We start from the raw sequence: 26,706 nt of genomic DNA, 5'->3' as shown, positions 1-26,706 counted from the left end.
CAAGTATTAATAACACTTTTTAAAATAAAAAAAATGTGATGCCTCTCCACATATTGATAGTTGTATTGTTGATTGAGAAACTATATAACAAAAAGCTGCTTAGTAACACTTTTAAATGGATTTGTATTTTATTCATTATAATATCTATATGCATTTGAAAAAACCATGCACATATATTAAACCACATTGGTTATCTGGTCTATAGAAGTTATTTTTGCTTATTTATTATAATGAGTTATTTAATGAGATGGATATGTTGGAGAAAACACTGAAATACTTGAAGGTTTACTCCATCTTTTACCCACAGGTTGGGCACCACTGACCTGGAGAATGGAGTACTAATAGGAAGTTAAAGGGGCAGTTAGGTGATGCAGTGGATAGAGCTCTGGCCTTGGAGTCAGGAGGACCTGAGTTCAAATCCAACCTCAGACACTTTACACTTATTAGCCGTGTGACCCTGGGCAAGTCACTTAACTCCAATTGCCTCACCAAAAAAAAAAAAGTAAAGAAAGGAAATTAAGGAGGCAGACATAGGTTGGGCACCATAATTCAGGATCAGGGCAACATAAGGGTGAAAGTGGTTGAAAGAGGAGAGAAGCTGCCAAAAAAAATGGTAGCTAATTTCAGGGTTGCAGAGTGGATAGAAGTGTATAGTTCATAATTTTACCTAAAGTTAGTCCAATCTGCTTTTGTCTCTACTGACAGTGTTCCTCAACATTTCTTCAAAGCATTTGTTTATGCTTTTTGATTCAAAGTTTAGAATAACATTTTTTAAAATTAAGATGGAGGAGTAAAAGCAGGCACTTGCTTGAGCTCTCCCCCAAACCCCTATGAATACTTGTAAAAAATGACCCTAAACGAATTTTAGGGCAGCAGAACCCACAAAAAGACAGAGTGAAACAAATTTCCAGCCCAAGACAACCTGGATGGTGGATGGGAAAGGTCTGTTGCGCCAGGCTGGGAGAGTAGCACAGTTCAGTGTGGGCTGCACAGGCAAACACCAGGCCTCAGCAACCCTGGAGCAGGCTTCGGGAAACTGAATCAAGGGAAGCTTTGGTGGTGCCTAGACTTCTCAACCTATAAATGCCAAAGACAACTTAGAAGGTCAGTAGGAAAAGTCTGTGGGACCTGGGTGAGAGAGGAGCACGGTCCAGCCCTAGTCCTAGCACAACCCAGGGGAAGTGGCCACAGCAGCAGCAGCTGCTTCCACAGCTCTCAGCCCACAGATGGTGGAGGGACCGAGTGGCTGATCAGAAGGGAATTGTAGAGATCTCTTTGCGGGTAGTAAGGCAGGCTTCTCTTGCTTTGCCCATGCTTGGATCTGGGTCCCAGTCCTGGGTGGCAGTCCTGGGGTGAGGAGGAGCACTAGTATAGCAGAGCTCGTGGCAGCAGTGTAGAAGGAATCCTCCTCTCATTTCCAGGGCAGAATAGAGTACTTGTGGTCATTCACAGACCAGAGCACAGGCCAGGAGAGGAGTAAACACCTCTCCTTAGAACATACCACCTTGGAAGAACTGAAAACCTACAGGTCCCTAGAAGTATCTCTGAAAACAGCTGCACAAAACTCCTGAAGCTTGAGACAGTACAATATCCACACTGGAAGCAGAGCCCTACCATAACAAAGAGTTTAAAAGTCAAGTAATTGGCTGGGAACATGAGCAAAGAGCAGAAAAAAACTCAGACTATAGAATCTTACTTTGGTGACAAGGAAGATCAAAACATACAACCAGAAGAAGACAACAAACTCAAAGCTCCTACATCCAAAGCCCCCTCCAAAATATGAATTGCTCTCAGGCCATAGAAGAGCTCAAAAAGAATTTTGAGAAGCAAGTAAGAGAAGTAGAGGAAAAACTGGGAAAAGAAATAACATTGATGCAAGAAAATAATGAAAAACAAGTCAACAGCTTGCTAAAAGAGACCCCTCAAAAAAAAACACCTTAAAAAGTAGACTAAATCAAATGGCAAAATAAATCCAAAAAGCCAATGAGGAAAAGAATGCCTTAAAAAGCAGAATTGGCCAAATGGAAAAAGAGGTCCAAAAGTTCACTGAGGAAAATAATTCCTTAAAAATTAAAATGGAACAAATGGAAGCTAATAACTCTATGAGAAATCAAGAAATTATAAAACAAAACCAAAAGTGAAAAAATAGAAGACAATGTGAAATATTTCATTGGAAAAACAACTGACCTGGAAAATAGATCCAAGAGGGATAACTTAAAAATTATTGGACTACCTGAAAGCCATGATCAAAAAAAAGAGCCTAGGTATTATCTTTCAAGAAATTTTCAAGAAAAAAAAAGAAATTATGAAGGAAAACTGCCCTGATATTCTTGAACCAGAGGGTAAAAGAGAAATTGAAAGAATCCAGTGATCACCTCCTGAAAGAGATCCCAAAAGGAAAAATCCAAGGAATATTATTGCTAAGTCAAGGAGAAAATATTGCAAGCAGCAAGAAAGAAACAATTCAAGTATTGTGGAAACACAGTCAAGATAACACAAGATTTAGGAGCTTATGAATTAAGGTACCAGAGGGCTTGGAATATGATTTTCCAGAGGGCAAAGGAGCTAGGATTACAATCAAGAATCACCTACCCAGCAAAACTGAGTATAATCAATGAGAGGAAAAAATTTATATCCAATTTAATGCATTCTTGAGAAGACACAGCTGAATAGAAAATTTGACTTTTGAATACAAGACTCAAGAGAAGAATGAAGAGGTAAACAGGAAAGAGAAATTATAAGGGACTTATTAAAGTTGAACTGTTTATATTCCTACATGGAAAGACGATATTTGTAACTCATGATACCTTTCTAATTATTAGGGTAGTTGGAGGGAATATATATATATAGACAAAAGGCACAGGGTGAATTGAATATGAAGGGATGATATCTAAAAAATAAAACTAAGGGGTAAGAGAGGAATGTAGTGGGAGAAGGAGAAAGGGAGAGGTAGAATGGGGTAAATTATCTCAGATAAAAGAGGCAAGAAAAAACTTTTACAGTGGAGGGGAAGAGGGGAAAAGTGAGGAGGAATGAGTGAACCTTACTCTCATTGAATTTGGCTTAAGGAGGGAATAACATACACAATTGGATATGGAAATCTATCTTACCCTAAGTAGGGTCAAGAAGGGGGGAAGGGGATAAGAGAGGGAGGGATGATAGAAGGGATGGTGGATTAGGGGAGGAGGGAATCAAAAGCAAAATCTTTTGAGGAGGGACAGGGATAAAGGAAAGAATAGAATAAATAGGGGCTGAGATAGGATGGAGGGAAATATAGTTAGTCTTTCACAACATGACTACTATGGAAATGTTTTGTATGACTGCACATATATGGTCTATGTCGAATTGCTTGCCTTCTCAATGAGAGTGGGTGGGGAGGGAGGAGGGAAGAGAATTTGGAACTCAAAGTTTTCGAAATGAATGTTAAAAATTGTTTCTGCATGCAACTGGGAAATAAGACACACAGGAAAAGGGGCATTGAAATCTATCTTACCCTACAGGAAAATAGAAGGGGAAAGGAATAAGGGGGGGTGGTAATAGAAAGGTGAACAGATTGGGTGAAGGGGGAATCAGAATGCAGGCTGTCATGGGGTGGGGGGTGGGGAGAGATAGCGAGAAAATCTAGAACTCAAAATCTTGTGGAAGTAAATGTTGAAAACTAAAAGTAAATAACTAAATTGGAAAAAAAAAAGAAAAGAAAACAATACCTCCTTAAAAGTTGAATCTCCCAGGGACAGTTTCATGTTTGTCTTTGTATCCTGAGTGCATAGTACACACATATTAAATAAATGCTTATTGAAATGCACCTTGTAAAAACCATGGGTGAAGAGTGTGCTTTATTTGCTAGTAGAAATGCATTGAACCACTTTGGAGATCTCCTTTTAAGAGGAAATTGCCCTTCCTTCCTGCCCTTTACCTCTATCTATTCCCTCCTATCTGTCTTCTAAGTATGATGCTCTTTGACCTTCTGTTAGTCAAGGCTGATTCTCTTCAATATCTTCTCTGCTAGTTCCTTTCCCTTGGCATACAAACAAACTCCTTCTGGAAATAACAAAGCCTTCATTTCCTTATTACCCATTTATTCATCCTCTTGCAATCTAGTTTCTATTACCACTACTTTATTCACACCGATCTCTCTAAGGCCACCAATAATCTTCTATTGCTACATCTGTTGGTCTTTTTTCTCTTCTTTCTTCTGCAATCTCTCTGTGGCATTTAATGCTACAGTTCCCTCTTTCCTTCTTCAAACTTTCTCCTCTCTTCACTCATGACACTGCTCTCTGTCTCTTCTGCTAGCTAATCATCTTCCTGACTCTTACATGCAGGTATTCCCAAGGTTCTGTCCTCTTCTCTCAACATTCTATTTCTTAGTGAACTCATTCACTCTCATGGTTTCAATTTACCACCTCTATGCCATGACTCCCCTATGCATATTTCTGCTTTAATCTTTTCTCAGAACTCCAGAACCATCATTTCCACTGCTAACTGGATATCTCTACCAGGATGAACAACCAAACTCTTTTTCTTCTTCCCAAAACCTGTACTTAGCATTTTAAAAAAATTTCGGGCATCAGCACTCTCCCAGTTAACCAAGTTCAAACCTCTGGAATGATATTTGTTTTTTCACTTCTTCTGTCCCCGAAATCCAATCAATTGCTAAGTCTTGCCTATCATAGTGTGGCATTATCTCTTTCATTTGTTCCTTCCACTGCAAACACTCTAACTCAGGCCATCAGTACTGGACCTGTATACTTTTAATAGCTTCCTACTTAGTATCTCCTCTCTCCAATTCTTTTTTTCCTCTACCGTCTAAGTAATCTTCCTAGCCTACCAGTTTATTGAGCTTCTTTACTTAAAAATCTTTAGTGGCTCCCAATTGCTTATCATAAACTTCTGATCAAAAAATAGAATTGATTAAGCACCTACTATGTGGCAGGCACTATGTTAGTCGTAAGGGATGTTAAAAAAGAGTAAGATCAAGTGTCTCCTGTAAAAGAGTTTACATTCTACTGGAGCACTAACAATTTGGGGGGCCAGGAAAGGCCTCCCAAAGGAAGTGGCATTTGAGCAGAGGTTTGAAGAGAGCTAAGTTTCCAAAAGGCTGAGGTGAGTAGATTGCATCCCAGGCAAAGAAAGAGTGAAGGGGACAGGCACAGAGGTGAAAGACAGAATGTAGTGCATAGGGAACAATAGGTAGGCCAGTTTGGCTGGAGGGTAGGGTGCACAAGAGGAAGTGATGTGTGATCAAGCTGCAAAGATTGGGAAGGGATGTGTGATCAGGCTGCAAAGATTGGATAAAGCCAGATGGTAAAAGGCTTTCAAATGAAAACAGAGGAGTCTGTATTTTATCCTAAAGGCAATGGGGAGCCAGAGAGGCTGGGGAAATAATAGCACCTCTAGGACTACTGGCCATATTTCCAGTGTGAACCTTGAAGCCATCACTAAGTAGGTCAGCCATTCTCAACACCATTCACTGACCAACTGGTGAGGTAAACCCCAAAGCCTCAGGAATAGGAGTGTCCCCAAAACCAATGCCCTGTTTACAACTCAGCAACCCTTGTGGAGACATGCCCTGACAACTGGCTCTGTGGGTGCTGCAGCTCTAGCCTTCTCACCAGCCATAGTTACTGAAGACCCAGAAAAGAAAGCTCTCCCCAGTAAGTCCTCAGCAGTCAAATTGCTTAGCCAGAAATAGATATGGATTTATCAATAGAAGTGACACTAAACAAGATGCATTAATTACTAACTGCTTTGCCACTGCACCCTAAGGACCATGGAATCTTTCCATTTGTCTTGCAACTGAAACCTCCCATATATGTTGTCTCCATCAGAATGTGAGCTCCCCAAAAGGCCAGAACTCTTTTATATTTGTATCCCTAGGGCTTAGCACAGTCTTTGTATATAGTAAGCTCTAATAAATGCTTTTTTTCCATTTATTTATTTATTCATTCATTCATTCTTTCTTTCTTGAGCAGAGGAGTGACAGGGTCAGACCTTCATTTTAGGAAAATCAATTTAGTAACAGTTTAGAGGATGGAGTGGAAAGGACAGAGACAATAATTTTTAATTGATTTTAATCAACTGGGGAGAGAATTTCTACCTGTGGTTCCACCCCAGATGGTTCCAGGCATTTTCTCTGGCCATCCCCCATGGTTGGAATGCTGCCTCCTGGTTTCCTTTAAGTTCCACTCAAAATTCCATCTTCTACAAGAAGTCTTCTCTAAGCCTCTGAAAAAGGAATTTATAATTTTTCTATTAATCGATATGATATGTGTAATGAATATACTAGTAATTCAGTTTTCTCAAGAGCTGCCCCTCTGGCTTAGGAGTCAGAGCTCACAATGCAGCTTAAACTGACTGATTAATTAAAACTCTGACCACTCTCACAATCACTGGACCTTAAGAGAAGCGAATCAGAGATCGAAGAACCTGTTCCTGTCACAGAACTCTGGCTCTGTACTCTAGGGGAGGTGGTCACGACCCCCAACGACTTGACTCCAGAATTGTTATATTGTGGGTCTTATGGGTTTCTCCTGGAAAACCACTAAATGATTGTAATTTACCTCCCCCCATCTTCCCCACGTGTGAGTTGTGTATATAATCTCTGTCTTCACCCAGCAAGGTGGAATCCTGATCAGGAGAATCCCCGATTTGCAAATCTGTTCTTCATAATGTAACTAATTAATTAAGCGCTACCTGATTATTGGCACGTTGTCTCTGGCCTGCTGTTTGGTCATTCTCTGGCTTGGTAAAATCCTGTTAACACCTCTTGACTACATCGCCTTCCCTCTTAAGTATTTCCTATCGATCCCGTCTATAGAGGGTTTGTTTGCATGGTGTCTTCCCGCTAGAATGTAAGCTCCTCGAGGGCAGGCCCTGTCTTTTGCTTCTTTTTGTATCCCCAGGGTGTGGCACAGTGCCAGGTGTACAGTAGGCGTGTAATCAATGTTTATTGACTATCAATAAAAAGGGAATAATGTCAGAGGTTGGAGGGGGTGGTTGCTCTTCCAACAGGTACGACCCGTGTGGGGGCCGGGCTGGCGGGGCTCGGAAGGCGCTTCTAGCCTCCAAGGGTCCCCAAACACGCTCTCGGACTCCGCAGTCAGGAGGCCCCGGCTTTCCCGCCACCTAGCGGGCCCCCCCGATCCCGGCGGCCCCTGCGGCCGCAGCGTCACGTGAGCGCGAGCCGCCTCGGGCCGGGCTCCTCTGTCACGGAGCGGGGCCGGCTGCAGCTCTATGGTCGCCTGAGGAGCCGCTGCCGGGGAACCGGTGAGACGCGAGGACGGGTGAGTGAGGGAGCCGGAGGGGGCCGGCGGCGTCCGCTCCTCCGGCCGTGAGGGAGAAAGAAGGGGCGCTGAAGCCAGGAGGGAGAGAGGGATCGAGGGAGGACTCCTGTCTGTCACCGCCGCCGTCTTCGCCCGGCCTTGCCCGGGACCGAGGCTCCTCACCCTCCCCCTGCCCTGCCCCGCCGCGCCGCCTGGGGGCACTGCCGCCGCCGCCAGCGCCAACCCCTCCCTCCGGAAAGGGGCGGCCCGGAGGCGGAGCCACTCCCGCTGGGCGGCCGCTGGTGGGCGGGCCTCGGTCCGGCTGCTGAGCGGGAGGAGGAGGAGGAGGCACCGAGACCCCCGCGGGGGGTGGGTGGAGGCGCCCGGGGTCCTCTCCGGGGAACCGGCGGGGCGGGGCTCGCACGTACTAAGCGCCTACTAGGTACCGGGCGCCGAGCCGGGAGCTGGGGAGCTCACAGTCCGACGCCGGGACGAAGGGGTTGCCGAAGGTGGGGTGTCCCCTGGGGGCTGGAAGGGGACCAGCCCGGGAGGTGACCGAGGACCTCCAGGAGTGGGGGAGGAGCGGAACCAGCTTGTGGGAGCTTCAGGGGACCCTCCGTAGAGGAGGCTCGGGTGAGGAGCCAGGGAGCGCAGTGGTCTTCGCTCTGGATCTCGGGCCCCGGTCGTCCTCGCCGTCGGGATGGTGCCCACTGCTCAGCGGGATGGCCTGGGTGCCTCTTAACCTGGCTTCAGATTCTGTCTCTGGTCCTTCCGTAACCTGTGTGAGCCGACCTCTGCGAGCCTTAGCTTTCTCCTCTGTAAAGTGGTAGAGGTTTGCATTCGACGGCCGAAGTCTCTTCCAACTCCAGGTCTGTGATCAGACAAAAGAGCTTTTTCTCTACTTCTCAAAATCTGAGGAGAACTTGTGTTTCCTAGCCTCCTTCCTGTCCTCTTCACAAGACAATCTTGTTATTCTCCCCACTCCAGACATTTGCACTGGCTGTCCCCCCAAGCCTGGAATTCTCCCTCTCACTTGCTAACTCCTGGCTTCCTTTGAGTCCCAGCTAAAATCCCACCCTCTACCAAAAGGTTTTCCTGACTACTTTAATACTTCCAAGAATAGTCAGCATGTGACACTGAGATTTGCAAAGCACTTTACAAATATGTCATTTGATCCTCACAACAACCCAGGGAAGTAGGTGCTATTATTATGCCCATTTTATAAATGAGGAAACTGAGGCAAAGCAGAAGTTACTTGACTTGCCTAGGGTCTTCCTCAAGTCCAGCATGCTATATCCCCTCCACTACCTACCTGCCTTCCCTCTGTGATTATCACCAGTTTATCCTGGATGTATCTGGCGTGTATATCATCATGTGCATATTGTTTCCCCTGTTAAATTCTGAGAGCAGGGACTCTGGGTGTGTGTGTGTGTGTTTCTTTGTATCCCCAGCAATTAGCACCCTGCTTGGTACAGAGTAATTGCTTTATAAATGCTTAAGAACAAAGGTAGTGATAACTGTCCTCCATGTTCCTCTGAGAGCTTTCTTGGATATCTGTTATCTTGTTTACAGTCTTGTAGATTCAGAACTAGAAAGTACCTTTGAAGTCATCAAGTGCAGATCTGTCATTTTACAAATGAGGAAACTGAGGCCCAAGGAGGCAGAGTGACTTGTCCATTATCACACAGGTGGTAGTTGGCAGAGCCGAGATTGTAACTAACCAGAGTCCAGATACACTTTTCATTCTGTTGTATACATGCCTTTCATTCAAGGCAATAAGCATTCTATTGGAGAGAAACAACTGGTGTGTACACACACACACACACACACACACACACACATATAAACATAAGAGATATGCAAATAATTTTAGGGGGATAGCACTAATAGCAGGAGGAGTCAGGAAAGGCCTCTCATAAGAGGTGACCCTCGAAATGAGCTTTTATAGGAGCTAGGGACTCCCAGAGTCAGAGGGAAGCAGTGAGAGTATAAGAGTGTAGGAACAAACAGCTTGTGAAAAGGGTATGGAGGTAGGAGATAGGATGTTGTACACTGGGAACAACAAGATGTCTAGTTTGGCTGGCACTAGATGTAGTGCATAAAGGGGAGTAATGACTAATCAGCCTGCAAAGATAATTTGAAGCTAAGTTGTGAAGAAATTGAAATGCCAGAGGAGTTTGTTCAAGTGTCTCTTCTTTCTGCCATCAGTAGAAGGGATGGAATTTTATTGCTATAGAAAAAATGTCCATGGACATGAGGAAGTAACACTGGGTTTGGGTTAGGCAGTTTTAGATTCCAATTAGGTCTTTCATAAGAATGAATGATCAGTTAATAGCATGGCAGGATCATGAGATATACCACACCAGGTCAGACTAATTTTCTGTTCTGTGAAAATCATAAAACTTTTTTGGGCAGAGCAAAGTAGTTGCCCTGAATTGACTTCAAAATGTTAAGAATACATATTGTACCTTGGACATTTTTAAATTTCCCTTAATCCATAATATATCTGTTATATATAGACTTAGTTCAACCTTTTGTTGCAACTATATTTCAATCTCTATGAATCCTGGTTGTAATGAATTAGATGATAATATACTACATATCATAAAAAGTTGTACACTTAGTCCAAAGCCATCTTTTTCAAGTTTTAAAGTGTTTATCTAGTCTGGTATTCTGTCAGCAAGTCTGTATTTCCTTAGCCCATGTTGTTCGTTTTAAAAATTTTGTTCTCTGTACAGGCTTTGTTAGAGGCAACTTGTGGTGGTGAAAGCAGTGCTGGTTTAGGAATCGCAAGATGTAAATCTGGGCTCCAGCTCTGCTACTAGCTCACTTTGACATTGTTTAAGTCCCTAAACCTTTCCATTGTTCTGGTGTAATCTGTAAAATATTTTGTAGATTAGAAAATCTCTAAGATTCTATGACTTTTTAAAAAATATGAATAACTGAAAAGGTTCTTGATTTTAGCCTATACAAACTAGAAATCCCTTCTATTCCCTTGGTAGTTTTAGTTGGACTTGTTTGTCCACAGTTCTTGTTAATTATGGTTTCTTTGCACACTGTGCCAGAGCTTTGTATGGTTTTTCAAGGTGTGGGCACCACCCTCATTTTGTGTCAGTCAGATAATATTATCTAGTTTGCTTCCTCTATGCTAGTGATGGCAAGCCATTTGACTTTTTGATTTGCATCGTCAAATTCCAGTTCATCAGTAGAATTTAGACAAATCTCTGAAATTATTCAGAAGAAGATTTAGCCTGTTGCTGATTGGTTGTTAATATGGGGATAATGATGCCAAGGCTACAGATTCGTTGTCTTTATGGGCCAGTTCTTTTTGTTTCTGTTTGATGGTTTGGGCTGATGTCAGGTCTCCCCATTCCAGTCCATCCTTCATACAGATGCTAAAGTGATTTTCCTAAGGTATATGTCTGATCATGTTTCTCTCCCTTGGTGGAGCTGGAATGGCTCTGTGTTGCTTTTAGAATCAAACAGACTCCTAACTGGTAAAGCCCCCTCATAAGCTGATCTAGCCTGTTTGTCCAGCCTTGTCATACATTACTTTCTGTCCTGTATTCCTGGGTGCAGTCAGACTGGCCTGGTGTTTCTTGCACATAGTACTCTTATCACCCATCTCTCTGCCTTAGTACTGGCTGCCTCCAAAGCCTGGGATTCACTCCTTGCTCATCTCTGCCTCTTAACAACCTCTGTCTAGTTTCCTTCAAGACTTGGCTGAAACACATCCTTTGAGAGTCTTTTTCTGACCGCAATGGTTACCACTGCCCTGCTGCCCAATTACCTTGTTTATGCTTGTAAGTATAGTTTGTCTCGTTGTGGATACTAATAGCTAGAACTTGTTTAATACTTTAAGATTTGCAGACCATTTTACACGCTTTTTCTCATTTGATCCTCACGATATCCTGTGAAGTAGGTACTTTTATTTTCCTCATCTTACAACTGGGGAAACAGGCTGAGAGGTGAAGTGTCTTTGCCAGTCACCCAGCTAGTTAGTGTCTGAGGCAGCACCTGAATTTGGGTCTTCCTGTCTCCAAGTCCAGCACTCTCTCCACTGAGCCACCAAGCTACCAATAGGATGGAAGTTCTGCAGGGCAGGGGCTCTTTCATTTTTGTCTTTGTATCCCAAGGGTCCTAGTGTAGTCCCTGACACATAGTGGGTATTTCACAAATATTGGTTGATTGAGTTGTGTGATGTAAAAATGTTTGTTGTGAAAGCCTGCCTGCTCACTTTTGATATCTTTGTCATGGGTGATCTTGATCTGTGTGTAGATTATTATCATAACCCTTTTGTGTAGATGGGAAAGTAGACATACAGTCAAGATTTAGTAATATTCTTTTGGCTGCCTTTTTTGCCAACAAGTTCTGAGATTTTTTTCTATGCCTTTGGTATATTTTACCTTCTTTCATATGCCTTGAGACTCAGTCCCTCAATGCCTTCAGAATTGTGCTGGTTCTAATCCAGACCTTCTTACTTTCTTGACATATACTTGGTTTAGTCCACTTGCTGTTTTCTGCAGTGTCATTTCCAGGTCATGAAAAAAGCACTTCTGGGACCATACCATTATTATATTTTTTAATTATGTATTTTTCAGTCAGCAAAAGTCTGCTTTTTTCCCCTTCCATCCTTCCAGCCCTGTAACTGAGAACAGCTGTATAGTCCAGGACACGTCACTTAACCCTTGTTTGCTTCAATTTCCTCAACTACAAAATGGGGATAATAATAGCACTTATTTCCTAGAGTTTGAGGATCAAATGAGATAATATCTGTGAAGCACTTGGCACATTGCCCGAGACTTAATAGGTGCTTGATAAATGCTTATTTCCTTCCCATCCATCTTTGGGGCGTGTGCCTAGGATACTATCACTATGTCAAAAGTTGTGCGCAGTGTACTGACCTTTAAGTTGTAATTCCACGTTGCTTTCCAGTGAGGTTGGCCCCTTCACAACTCTGCAAATGGTGTATGAGTGTCTGTTCCCTGCAGCAATTGTCTTTTTTCCCCTTTTTGTCATCTTTACCGATCTGATAAGTATAAGGTAACACCCTCAGAAGCATTTGGCTTTCTCTTTTTATTAACGATTTGGAGCATTTTTCATGTGGTTAATGACAGCCTGCATTTCTTCAATTGGAAACTTCCTGTTCTGTCCCTTGACCATGTATCTTTTCAGGAACTGATCACGTTCTTCGTGGGATCTCTCTTCCGCCTCATCTTCTGCAGCCATCATTGGCACTTCAGCTTCATTTGTCTTCAGACAGTTGTCTTTCTTGCAAATGCTTATCTTGGGCACGGACATAAAAGGTGACCACATAGCCCACAGAATGGTGTCTCCTGCTGCCTTTGGATGCTACATGATAAAACCAATTCTAAGAACTTCTTTACCTCCTCAAGGACAATCCTTCCAGTTAGCTGTAACTTTTTGTTATCTTCTGGTTTAATTTACATGAAGGAATAATTAACTTATATGAATATAAATATTAGCTTGATTTTCTTTCTCCAGTAGTCAGTCAGTAAATAAATATTGTTGTTCTTCAATCATGTCCAGCTCTTCTGTGATCCCATTTGGAGTTTTCTTGGCAAAGATACTAGAGTGATTTGCTGTTTCCTTCTCCAGCTCATTTCACAGATGAGAAAACTGAGGCAGACAGGGTAAAGTGACTTGCCCAGGGTCCACACAGCTAGTAAGTATCTGAGGCCAGATTTGAACTCAGGAAGATGAGTCTTCCTGACTCCGGGCCTGGCACTCTCTCCATTGCTCCCCCTTAGCTGCTCTAATAAATATGAGGTGCCTACTATGTGCCAGGCACTGTGCTAAGCCTGAGGATTAAAAAAATCAAAAGACAGCATACAAACAAATGTGTACAAGCAAGCTATACAAGGTAAATAGCTTGTTTATAGCTTGTAAATGAACAGAAGGAAGCTACTAGAATTAAGAGGGAAAGGCTTCCTGTAGAAAATAGGAATTTAATTGGCCCTTGAAGGAAGCCAGGAGGCTTAGATGAGAAGGAAGAGCATTCCAGGCATGGGGGACAGCCAGAGAAAATGCCTGGAACTGAGAGATGGATTATCTTCTTCATGGAATAGCAAGGAGGCCAGGAAAGCCTGGGAGGGGGGTGAATTTGAGGGGAAAGATTATTAGTTCAGCTTTGGTATATAGCACTTTTATTTTGAATCTTTTGCCTCATTTTTGTTATGTGACTGGCCCTCATCAGTTTTTGGTCATACAGATCTGTTTAATACCAAGTCATCCAGTTTGAACCTTTCTATTCATTTTTTGTGTCCAGTTCAGTCTATTTAGAGTAGTTATTTAAAGTGTGTGTATTTGGACTTATTTGACAGACTTTCCATAAAACTGCATGTCTGCACTAGACAGTTTGCATTTTTCATCTGTTCTGTTTTGTTTATTGTAGGTGGTTAGGCAAATCTGTTTTTGATATATATTTCATTGAGAAGTGTTTCTGGTCTTCACAGACTTGATACAAATATTATAGTATCTATTAATAGTAACATTTAAAAAACTTTAATCAATAGGGAACCCTTTTTTTTTAAAAAAATCTGCATTGAATATTTCCATGACAGTAATGGAATGTCTGATGTGAATTGTCCTATTTTGTAATTTATTTCATCCAAGATATTGATTGATCTGTCAGTGTGTAACTGATCAGTATAACAGATCAATGAATAGAATTATTTCTATGCTTATATCTGTCATATTGCTATATAATTTTTAACATGCTTGGGAAACAGCTTATTTGAGGAGAGCCTTCAAGTTGGCTATTTGTTCCATTGATTCAAATTCTTAGTTAAAAAAAATCAATACAGAGTAGACACAGTTTGATATTTTAATTCTGCCTCACAGTCAGTTATATTATAGAGATAAAGTATGTATCAGAAGATCTACAAGTCTGCCTGTTTTCTTCTTGTGTTGTCATCAAGCATACATAGGCCACTCTCAAGGATTTTATTAGGGCTGGGAAATGTATCACCTGGGTTATGAGTTGTGGATGTTTTTTTTGCCAACTTTTTTTTTTAGTAGCCTAGCTTGTGGCGTTTTCCTTTGGAGAACTCATGATTACCTCTATGATATCATCATAACATGATTAGAACTTAATTAGAAAAGGCAATTATGAAATATTTCAAATGCTTAAATGTTTCATTCAAAGCCATTGTTACTTTGAAAATTATACTGCAGATCCGTGGAATACCAAAGTTGATGGTTTTGTGCTTAAGAACAGTTTACCAATATTATATTCTGGTGTTTTTGTTTCTTAGCAATGAATAGTTTGTTTTTGGCAGATCATCTGAATTACTGGCTTTCCATATTATTGCTTTAGAATTCCGAGGTTCCAGCTGCACCTGCAGGACACTTGTTGAATTCAGCTTCTGGCTCTTTTCCCAATGGTCTGCTTTTGCACAAGTGATCCATAGGGGAAATGTTAAAGGGAGATGTACATTAATTTCTACATGAATTGGATCAGGCAAAGTGTCAGTGTCCTAGATGTCCTAGAAGTGAGCTCCAATGCTTAGATATTATTTAGCTGAGAATTTGAATGAGTGCTTAGTTCTTTTGATAATTATCTGTTTAAAAAAATGTGTTACTATAGTGATCACTAAGCTTGGAGGACTGTATTAAAAACATATCAGTATAACTGTCACTATTCACTAAAATTAAGTGGTATTAAAGTAGGTGTAAAATTTAGAATAGTAGTTAATGGTAATGTCTGATTTTAATAGTCCTTTTTTATAGGGCATCTAAATCATTAATTTTAAAATAAAAATTTAACTTCGTAATACCTTATTTGTTTCACTGCAAAAAGAATTTGAGAATCTTCTCTAAAAAAAACAGCTGAGCTTAAATGAGAGACCTACAGTCAATTAGCAATTAGTAATTAAAAGTAGATAATCATTAATTATCTACTTTGTGTCAGGCTCTGTGCTAGAAGTTTGGGATACAAAGAAAAAAATGAAACAGTTCCTGCCGTATAGGAGCTAATACTGATCTGCAAATTTCCTGTTGTAATCTAGGGGTTTAAAATAACTATATAATGAAATGATTGATGTTAAATAGATTGAGCTGTCATTTTCTTTATTAATTTGAGCAAGGGAGGGTTATGGTTTTCAATTCTGTCTTGCCCTGATTCATGTCAATTAACTGGGAAAATAAAATCTAAAGCAGTTATTAGATAGATGTCCAACTCACTGGAGAATGTCTAATGAAACTGTATTTATATCAGTGGATCATCAGTCTGGGAAATATAAGAGGAGTTCTCAGCGTTGGGCTCAAATAGATGAAGTAGAGGCAGCTCAGTAGCACAGTGGATAGAATGCGAGGCCTGGAGTCAGGAAGACTCAGCTTCCTGAGTTTAAATATGACCTCAGACACTTACTAGCTGTGTGACCCTGGCCAAGTCACTTTACCCTGTTTACCTCAGTTTCTTCATCTGTAAAGTGAGTTGGAGAAGGAAATGGCAAACCACTCCAGTGTCTTTGCCAAGGAAGTCCCAAATGAGATCCCAAAGAGCCAGACACTACTGAAAAACGACTGAACAACAAGATGAAATAGAATATCCCTAAAATTTACGGACAAGACCACGTGGAAAATTGGGGTGTTTGACATTGTAGAAAATGGAATTAGAATTCAAGGTGACTTTTATAACTTGGAGAAGGTTTTAGAATTTTATGAGTAAAGACAAGTTTAGGGTGGTACAAGGATAAACAAAACCACTGAATAATTCTATACATAAAGCACTGGCTTACCTGCAAGTGTGATAAAATGGTCTTGGCAGAATCGTGATTCTGAAACGGGCGTGGAGTGTAAGTGCTGTGGAACTGGTTGTCTTTAAGGATTGATTATCAAAACAGAATTTTCCATTTCTGGTATTCTGTTACATTAACTTAAAAGCTATTGTTCAAGGTTGCCCCTTTACCCTATAGTGATGGTTTTGCGGTTTCTTTCCTGTGTCCTGAAGGCAGAATTTTTTCCTTATGGGAATGGGTATTTTTTGAAGCTATTGAGCAATTTCTTGTATTGGCATCCCTAAATATCATATACTTAGAGAGCAGGTGTATCTCACTTCTAAGTTTGGCATTTCTCCTTTCTGTGATTGAGTCACTTCCTTCTATATATTATAGAAAAAAAGGATAGATAAGTTTATATTAACAGAGCTTCTCAAAGATGAAACATTTCACACTATTTCCACAGATTTTTAATTAAGCTGTTTATGTAGTGATAGTTATAGTTCATTGAAGTTATTATGAAGTTAAGATTTTTTCCAAATCTCATTGCTACCTAGCTTTCTGAAACAGCAGTACTATGAAACTACCTTTCTTTTACTGAGGAAAAAGAAAAATCAGTTTTGATGTTGTAGAATGAAATGTTGCTAGGTAAGGGAGTATTTAACCATGCTTACTTACTCAGAAGGAAACAGCTTGATTGATTCCCCCCCCCCCCCATTTAAACTGGATGAGTAGGCCATGCCATTTGTGTATAGGTAGCTAGCTAATTTTAGGTTCATATGTGGGTTGTACTGAGACTCAGAAAAGTGAAGCCTTAGTGTAACCTTAGGTTTTTTGCAAAGCAATCTAATAGTGTTTTTCATTTTGATCTGAAGTAATTTTGGATGCTCCACATGTAAAAATCAGAGCTTCTTTTCTTTGTTTTTGGCTGCATGATTATTTTTTCCTCTGTTAAAAATACTTATATTTTTTCTTTACTTTAAATTTTTTTTCATAAGATGACAGATTTAAAGTTGGTTGGAGCCTCAGAGATGATGTAGTTTAGATTCTCTCATTTTACTAATGAGAAAAAATTTGCCCAAAGAGAGGATGTGACAGCTAATAAGGATCCAATAAGAGCACTTGGACCTAAGCCTTTGGACTCCACTGCCAGTATTCTTTCTAGTGGCTCAATACTGCCTGGACTTTGAGAAATTATCAGGAAAATATATTTTTTTTAATTTAAAAAATACATAACTTTTTTCGATGGCAATATGAAACTTTTACCTGTTTTTTTTTAACATTGTGGAAAGAACATTCTGTGCATAAGCAGACTTCTAGTTTTGCTTGTGCTCTTATTCTGAAGGACAAGTGAATTAGTCTGAATACTGAACATACGTATACATTGTCATTGACATCTTGTAGGCTGCAAAGACATGTTTGTATGTTGTAATGTCCTAGATTTCCAGGATTAGAACTGAATATCTTCACCAAAAAATTGTTATCTTTTCATATCTAAGTCCAGTTGAATTATTTGAGAGTAAAATTCAGTAGCCACTTATTCCTTCCCAAAAGGTTTTTAAGAATTTATTTATTGTTATATAGAAAATATAGCCAGGTATGGTAGCATGCACATGTGACCCTTATTCCTGGAGAAGAGGAAACTGGTGGAATTCTTGAGCTTGCTTGTTTTGTAGCAGCGGTGGACAAAGCTAACTGGATGTGTGTATGTAAAGTCTGGTGCCAGTATGATGAGCCCCTGAGAACCATCAGGCTTCCAATGAAGGGGAAATAGGCCTGGGTCAGAAACAGAGCAAGTCAAAGCTCCCATGTAGATCAGTGGTGGTATTTGGCCTGTCCGTGTCTGCCGCATTTCCATCCTAGATTCCTTAGGGAAACCTAGTCCAAAAAAAAAAAGAAAAGAAAAAAATGTAGTGGAAACTTAGTATCACAATTACATTTTTCTGGAGAAAAGAAAGAAAATTGGTGTAACAAGATATGATGTTAAATGATGCCACTATGTTTTACTACTGTTATCCGTCTCATACCTTTTATGAACTTTTCAAGATATTCCCTAGAAAATGTGACCCTCATTTTATGTCTACTACAAATACATGTGGTTATCCTCTCTTTTCTCTCTGTGTGGGATAACTACTACATGGTGGTGAGGAAATCCAGGACATTACAACACATCAAGAATTTCTTTGCAGTTTACAAAGTGTCATGAGGAACTTGCTTAAACTAAAAATTAAGTGATTTTGCTGCAGGTCCATATGCTAGGGAAAGCTGTTTGAGCCCAATTACTAATGAGGAAGAAAAAAACCACGGGAAAAAACCCCAAAACTTGAAGCTTTTCATTGTAAAAATGTCAAAGCTGATTGACTTTAATTTTATTAAATATTTTATGAAAATGTTGAGAAGATAAGGCAGCAGCAAGATGTGAATTTATTTGGAAAAATTTGCTTGTCCAGAAGGATCTGACCTTGCTACCAGTTTAGAACCTCTTTAGAAAGGTCCAATAGAGGAAGTTCAAGGATTATTTTCTTCTTGGTTGCCTACTTCTGTACTAATGGTACATATTCAAAGTAAGGGGAGGAGCAGAGAAACAACCCGGTAGGAGAGTAAATCAACATTTTTGTAAAATGTTTAAATCATTCATTTGAGTTGTCAGAAGTGATTTGGTTGGACAGAGGCTCTGTGCTGAATCCCTTGGATTCACCATTGCTCAGAGCCCTTTATCAGAGAAACTTGCTTCAAAATTTTTTTCACAGTTACTATTGCTAACTGTATTTCCCTCCATCCTATTTCCCCCTCCTGTTTATTCTATTCTCTCCCTCTCCTTTCCCTTGTCCCTCCTCAAAAGTGTTTTGTTTCTGACAACCCCCACCCCCAGTCTGCCCTCCCTTCTATCATCCCCCATCCCCTTCCCCTCCTACTTTGCTGTGAGGTAAGATAGATTTCTATGCCCAACTGAGTGTGTACCATGTTATTCCCTCTTTGAGCCAATTCTGATGAGAGTAAAGTTCACTCACTCCCCCTCACCTCCCCCCTTTTTCCTTCCACTGTAAAAACTTTTTCTTAACTCTTTTATGTGAGATAATTTACCCCATTCTTCTTCTTTCTTTCTCTTTCTCCAAGTACATTCCTCCCTCACCCCTTAATTTCATCTTTTAGATCACATCCCTTCATATTCAACTCACACCTGTGTTTTCTGTCTATATATATTCCTTCTAACCACCCTATTAATGAGAAAGTTCTCATGAGTTACAAATATCATCTTCCCATGTAGGAATGTAAACAGTTTAACTTTAATAAGTCCCTTATGATTGCCCTTTCCTCTTCAGCTTCCTATGCTTCTCTTGAGTCTTGTATTTGAAAGTCAAACTTTCTATTCAGCTCTGCTCTTTTATCAAGAATGCTTGATATTCCTCTATCTCATATAATGTCCATTTCCCCTGAAGAATTATACCCAGTTTTGCTGGGTAGGGGATTCTGGGTTGTAATCCTAGCTCCTTTGCCCTCTGGAGTATCATATTCCAAGCCCTCCGATTCTTTAATGTAGAAGCTGCAAAATCTTGTGTTATCCTTACTGTGGCTCCCTGATACTTGAATTGTGTTTTTTTTCCCCCTGGAATTTGGCCATAATATTCCTGAGAGTTGTCATTTTAGGATCTCTTTCAGGTGGTGATCAGTAGATTCTTTTAATTTCCATTTTGCCCTCTGTTTCTAGAATATCAGGGCAGTTTTCCTTGATAATTTCTTGAAAGATGATGTGTAGGCTCTTTTTTTGATCATGGCTTCTAGGTAGTCCAATAATTTTAAAATTATCTCTCCTGGATCTATTTTCCAGGTCAGTTGTTTTTCCAGTGAGATATTTCATGTTGTCTTCTATTTTTTTCATTATTTTGGTTTTGTTTTATTGTTTCTTGATTTCTTCAAAGGTCATTTGCTTCCATTTGCTCAATTCTCATTTTTAAGGAATTATTTTCTTGAGTGAGCTTTTGGACCTCCTTTTCCGTTTGGCCATTTTAAGGCATTTTTCTTGTCATTGACTTTTTGAACCTCTTTTACCATTTGGTCTAGTCAGCTTTTTAAGGTGTTATTTTCTTCAGTATTTTTTTGTGTCTCCTTTACCAAGCCGTTGACTCATTTTTCATGATTTTCTTGCATCACTCTCTTCCCAAATTTTCCTCTACCTCTCTTACTTGATTTTCAAAATCCTTTTCAGCTCTTCCATGGTCTGAGACCAATTCAGATTTTTCTTAGAGGCTTTGGATGTAGGAGCGTCAGTTGTCTTCTTCTGAGTGTGTTTTGATCTTCCTTGTCACCATAGTAACTTTCTATAGTCAGAGGGTTTTTTTCCCCGTTTGTTCATTTTCCCAGTCTTTTACTTGGCTTTTAAGTCTCTATTAAAGTGGGGCCCTGCATTGCAGGTGGAGGGCACACTGTCCCGAGCTTCAGGAGTTTTGTGTAGCTGTTTTCAGAGATACTTCTAGGGACCTGTACGTTTTCAGTTCTTCCAAGGTGGTATGATCTAAGGAGAGGTGTTTACTACTCTCCCGGTCTGTGTTCTAGTCTGTTAAAGACTACAAGCACTCTTTTTTGCCCTGGTACTGTGTCTAAGGTCCCAGCTCCCATGCGGCTGCAAGCTCTGGTGTGCTAGTGTTCCTTCTTGCCCCGGGACTGCCACTCAGAATTGTGACTGAGATCCAAGTATGAGCAAAGCAACAGAGTCCTGGCCTAGTGCTAGCAAAAAGACCCCTGCAATGGCCTTCTCACCAATTCTTTGACCCCCTAACCATGTGTGAGCAGAGAGCTCTGGAAGCAGCCACGGCCACTGCTGCTACTAATTCAGTCATATCCAAGACCTGCTCCTGGTTTGCTGTGGTGGGGCTGTGCTGATGTGGCCTGTGCTCCACTCTTACCCAGGTGCGACAGATCTTTGCTGCTGACCTTTCTAAGTTGTCTTTGGCATTTGTGAGCTGAGAAGTCTGGAAATCACCACTGCTGCCAGTGATAAGTCACCCCGAGGCCTGCTCCTAGTTTGCTAGAGCCTGGTCTTCCATGGCGTGCCCTACACTAGACTGTGTTAGTCTTTCATCCTGGTGCAACAGACCTTTCCTGACGCCTTCCAAGTTGTCTTGGGCTGGAAATTTGTTTCACTCTGTCTTTTTGTGGATTCTGCTTCTCTAGAATTTGTTTAGAGTCATTTTTAAAGGAATTTGGAGGGGCTTGGGGAGAGCTCAGGTGACTCCCTGCCTTTACTTCACCATCTTGGCTCTGCCTCTTGATTCAATCAGTTTTCATAGTCCATTTCACAAATTTTTGAAGCGATCTAAGAGGTCATCTAGTTCAATTCATACTTAACCTCTGCTTCTTTATAATCCATCCTTCATACCACTGCCAGACTCCTTCCTTATGATATGTAGGTCTAGTCATTTCACTGCCCTGCATAATATCTGCAGGAGCAATAAGTTTTTGTTTTGTTTTAGTCTAAACCTGTGATTTCTTGTGTGTAGGGAATTTCTAGCATAAAAGCTTTTTATACCAATGTTGTGCAGCTCATGAAACATGGATAGTCTTAGAGAGATGCCTGGGGAAACTGAGAAATTAAATGACTTGAAGGTCACACACCAATATATGTCAGAGATGGGACTTGAACCCAGGTCTTCATCACTCTTTATCTATCATGCTATGTTAACATAGTAATTATAACAAATGGAATTAATACATACTGTTATGTGGTGAAGAATGCCGTTTCTTTGAATAGATTATTGTTATAAATTCTGCTTTTTTTTTCAGTATGCATTTATAGACCTGAATTAAATCCTATTTTAATAGAGGGCAGAGAGTATGGCATAACTATTGCTTTGTTTTGGGTACTGTACCGCTCTTAATGAAACCTAAGATAACGGTTTTTTTTTTTTGTTAATTCATATTGAGCCTGCAGTCTTCTAATTTAACCTAACTACTCTTCTAACCTCTTGAACTTTTTAATTGTCTAAATGTATCTTCTTCAGCCTGGATCTGTGAAGTTGGTGTTTTTAAACTTGAGTTTGTTTTTCTCTATTAAATTTCGTTATCTTTCTATCCAATCCAGATCTTTTTGGATTCAGATTTTGTTATCTAATCCATTCTCTTTCCCTTCCAGCTTTGTGGCATCTTCAAATTTGACAAAGATCTTTTATGCCTTAATCCATTAAAATGTTTAACAGCTTAGGACCAAGACCTGGGATATTCTATTAGAGACCTCCTTCCAACTTGACATTGAGCTATTTTTTTTAACCACTATTTGGATCTAAGTATTTGAGCACTGTGGAATCCTACATTTGCTATATTATTGCATTCATAATTTTCTATCTCATCCACAAGTATAGGATCAGTAGGATCATAAATCTAAAGTTGGTGAAAGGATCCTTAGAGACTCTTTAGCCAAACTTCCTCATTTTGCAGGTGAGGAAACTGGGGCACAGAGAGGTTAAATGACTTTTCGAGGATCACAAAACTAGTAAATATCCAAGGCAGGATTTGAATCAGTTTTCCAGACTCCAAGTCCAGTGTCTTATCCACTATACATATCCCATGAGACATTATAAAATGTTTTACTGATATCTAAAGAATAACATCTTGGCATTCCCCCCTACCAAAGTCCAACAAATCTGCCAAAAAAGAAAATGAAGTTAGTCTGTTATAACCATTTTTGATGAAGTCATATTGGCTTTAGATACTCACTAGCTTTATGACTCTGGGCAAACTCTTCATGATCCCATTTACATTTTTTTGACAAAGATATTGGCTTGCCATTTCTTTTTCTGCACATTTTACAGATGAAGAAACTGAAGCAGACAGGGTTAAGTGACTTGCCCAGTGTCACACAGCTAGTAAGTGAGGCCAGATTTGAACTCAGGTCCTTCTAATTCCAGATCTGGCACTCTATCTACTGTGCCATCTCACAGCCCTGGCACATAGGAGGTGCTATGTAAAAGATGGTGGTGGTGATGATGATGGTGGTGGTGGTGGTGGTGGTGGTGGTGGTGGTAGTAGTAGTAGTAGTACTAGTTGTAGTAGTAGTAGTAGTTAGTAGTAGTTAGTAGTAGTAGTAGTAGTAGTAGTAGTAGTAGTAGTAGTAGTAGTAGTGGTAGTAGTAGTGGTAGTAGTAGTGGTAGTAGTAGTTTCTTCCCTAAGTGTTCACAAACTGTCCCATTAATGATCTTTACTACCCTGTAGTATGTTCTTCATTTTTGAGCTCCTTCCTTGACAATCTACAGAATATAATCACAGTTTGTGATAGTTGGGAAGGACCCCAGTAGTCATCAAGCCTATCCCATACCCCAAAGTCCTCCCTGCTGGCCAGTATCTGGTGTCAGTGAGGGGGAATCCACTGCCTCCTGGGGCAGCCTCTCCTTCTTTTGGACTACTCTGCTTGTTAGGAAGAGTTTCTTGATGTCAGGCTTAAATTTGCCTTTTTGCTTCTTCCACCCATTTCTGTTGTTTCTGCCCTTTGAGGCCAACCAGAATAAGTCTAGTCCCTTCTACACACGGCAGCTCTTCGGATCTTTGAAGACTCCTATCCTGATCCTTTTCCTTTCCAGGCTAACTATCCCCAGCTCCCTCAGCCATTCTTGTGATATGGACTCCTTCATCACTCTGGTTGTCCTGCTCGGGATGCTTTATAGCTTATTAATGTCTCTCTTAAACTGATGCCCACAACTGAGCACAAGACTCCAGCTCAGGTCCGATGATAACAGAGGTCAGAAGTACTATGACCTCTTTATTTCTGGAACCTATGCCTCTCTTAATATAGCCCAAGATTTCATTAGCTTTTTTGGCTGCCATATCATACTCCTTATTCCCAGTGAGCTTGCAAGTCTGCTAAAAACCCTTGGATCTTTTTAAGAACAGCTGCTGCCTAACCATGTCTCCCTCATCTGTATATGTGGAGTTGATTTTTCAAACCCAGGTGTAAGACTTCATATTGAACTTCATCTAGTTTTAGAGGCAGCTGTGGATGCAGAGGAGAGAGCACCAGGCTGGAGTTGGGAAGGCCTGGCTCTAATCTGGCCTCAGACACCCACTAGCTATGGGACCCTGGGCAAGTCACTCAACCTCTGCCTGCCTCAGTTATCTCTTCTGTAAAGTAGAGATAATAATAGTGCCTGCCTTCCAGGGTTGTATTGTTATTGTTCAGTCATGTCAGTCTTGTCTGACTCTTAGTGATCCCATTTGGGGATTTTCTTGGCAAAGATACTGGAATGATTTGCCATTTCCTTCTCCAGCTCATTTTACAGATATGTAAATCCAAGGTTGTGGTGAGGATCAAATGAGATAGCATATGTAAAGCACTTTGCAAACCTTAAAATGCTAGATAAATGCCAGTTGCTGTTGTTGTTCTATTCAACTCGCTGTTGTAGCCTGTCAGAATCTTTTTGCATCCTGATTCTGCCATCCAGGAAGTTAACTATCTGTCTTAGCCTTGTTTCATCTGCAAATTTGATGAAGATGTCTACGTCGTTGATAAAAATGTTAACAGCACAAGACCTAGTGCAGATTCAGAAGATGATCCGTTAGAGACCTCTTGCCAAGCTGACGTTGAACTGTTAGAGACAAGTCTTTTAGGTCTAGTCATCTAACCAGTTCTGAATCTAATTGTACTATCATCTAATCCACTTCGTTCCAACTTTCCCTCAAGAGTAGTATGTGATACTTTTATCGATTGCTTTGCCAAAATCTAGGTCAACTACATCTACAGCTTTCCCCTAAGCTCTCAGTTTAGTTATTCTGTCAAGAAAGGAATTAAGTTTGGTCTGGCATGACCTGTTCTTGGTGAAACTGTCATGGCTTTTTGTAGTCACCACTCTTCTTTATGGATGTCTTTCAGACATTTCTTTAGTTGTCCATTCCAGAATTTTCCCAGTACTGAAGTCAAGCTCATTGGCCTGTATATTAGTAGGCTCTATTCCTTTCCCGTTTTTGAAAACTGGTGCATCATTCCCTTTCTGCAGTCCTAAAGTGCATGTGACAGTGGCTCAACAGTCACATTTGCCAATTCTGTCAGTACTCATCAAGGGCAGCTGGATGCGCTGTCAGTGTTTGCTTACATTATCTTGGCTATCAACTCTTTTCCTGGCCGTTTTTGTTCTGTCATTTCCAGTGCAAAGTTCTTTATCCTTGTCAGAAAACAGAAGCAAAATAAAAATTAAGCAGCTCTTTCTTCTCTCTTTAGTTAGTTTTCATCATTTTATCCATCTCTTGTCCTATCTGTCTTTTGATCCTCTTTTTTCTGTAACATAGCTTGAAAAAACGAAAACAAAAAACTTCACACTCTTTTTGTTGCCTTTAACCTCCTTTAATAGCCTCAGCTTATTTTGATCAATCGCACCTCTGACATTATTTTTATAAGATCATACCATGTTCTTCTTGTATTCATTCTTTTTTACTTGGGAAAAAGATAATAGCAGAGTGTGACATGGATGAGAAAAGCCCAAGCAGCATTAACAACTCTGTAGCTTTCCCTTCTTTGTGCTCTGAACTTTTGGCTCCCTGCGTCTACCAATATATAAAGTCCCCACCCATACTTTTAAAGCCCAGTTAAAATACTGCTATCTCCTAGAATCATTCCCTGATTCTCCCCTTCCTCCCCCCCCCGTCCCAGTCAATAATAACCTCACATTGAGATTTGCTTATATCTCATATACTTCTCATGTATCATTTTATATTATTTGTCAATGTGCTGTGTGCCTGTCTACTTCCCACTAGTATGAAAACTCTGAGAAGGCAAGGACTGTTACTTATTTAAACCTTTTACCTCCCTTCTGTAGCACAGTGTTGTATACCTAGTAAGTATCTAATAGATGTTTGAACTTAATCAAAACATGAATACTTTCTACAACTTCTGGTTAATAGTCTCTAATGAATGAGTACCTCAAGCAGCAGCACTCCATTGTACTTTTGAACAGTTCTGATTTTTAGGAAAACTTTCTTTTACATTGACTTAACACTGGCTTCCAATATCCACCCATTGGTCCTACTTCTACCTTCTGAATTCGTGCAAAACAAGATTCATCAATCAAATACATCAGCGCATTTCTGCATGCTAGCCCTTCGTATATTTGAAGACAACCATAATTTCCTTCCTAGGTTTTCTTTTCTCTAGACTAAACAGTCCTTTCAACTGATTCATGTGTGACATGCTTTGAAGTGCCCATCCCTGTTTTGCTTCCCCTTTTCAAGATATGTTGTATCCTTTATCATCTTTCCTAAAATGTAGAGCTCCCAACAGCCACTCTACCGGTGCTTTACCCGGGACAGTACAGTAGATCTGTAACTTTCCTTTTCCTGGACGCTATTTCTGTTAAAGCTTTTGATTGCATTAGCTTTTTTGCTTTGCCATACCACACTGTTAAGTTTATTTGAACTTGCATTCCATTAAAACCTCAAGGTGTTTTTCATGTGAACTGCTTTGTAGCCATATCTCATTTTATACAGCTATTTTGCTTCTTTTTTAAAACCCAAGTAAAGGACTTTAGATTTATTCCTATTAAATTTCATCTTACTAGATTTAACTCATCATTAAAGCCTGATAATCTTTTTTGTCCTAATAGTGTTGTCCAGAATATTAGCTCCCTTCCCTTCTCTTCCTGTTTCATGTCATTTGCAGACTTGATGAACCTGCTTCCTATGCCTTCATCCAAAAGTCACTGATAAAAATGTTGAACAGAACA

General features: G+C 40.4%; 1 protein-coding gene across 1 annotated transcript in view; it reads left to right on the top strand.

The window, feature by feature from the left end:
- The first annotated feature begins 7,610 nt into the window (after positions 1 to 7,610).
- MICU1 (mitochondrial calcium uptake 1) overlaps positions 7,611 to 26,706 on the top strand; it is a 230,077-nt gene continuing 210,981 nt past the window's right edge. The window contains 1 exon segment of the mRNA XM_078150834.1: positions 7,611 to 7,774. The gene's annotated coding sequence lies outside the window, so the exon portion shown is untranslated.

This window comes from Phascolarctos cinereus, unplaced genomic scaffold (assembly GCF_003287225.1).
Source record: "Phascolarctos cinereus isolate Bilbo 61053 unplaced genomic scaffold, phaCin_HiC Scaffold_3;HRSCAF=262, whole genome shotgun sequence".
In the NCBI taxonomy this organism is placed as follows: Eukaryota; Metazoa; Chordata; class Mammalia; order Diprotodontia; family Phascolarctidae; genus Phascolarctos; species Phascolarctos cinereus.
The sequence above is the reverse complement of the archived record's forward strand: the minus strand, read 5'-3'. Positions and strand labels throughout refer to the sequence as shown.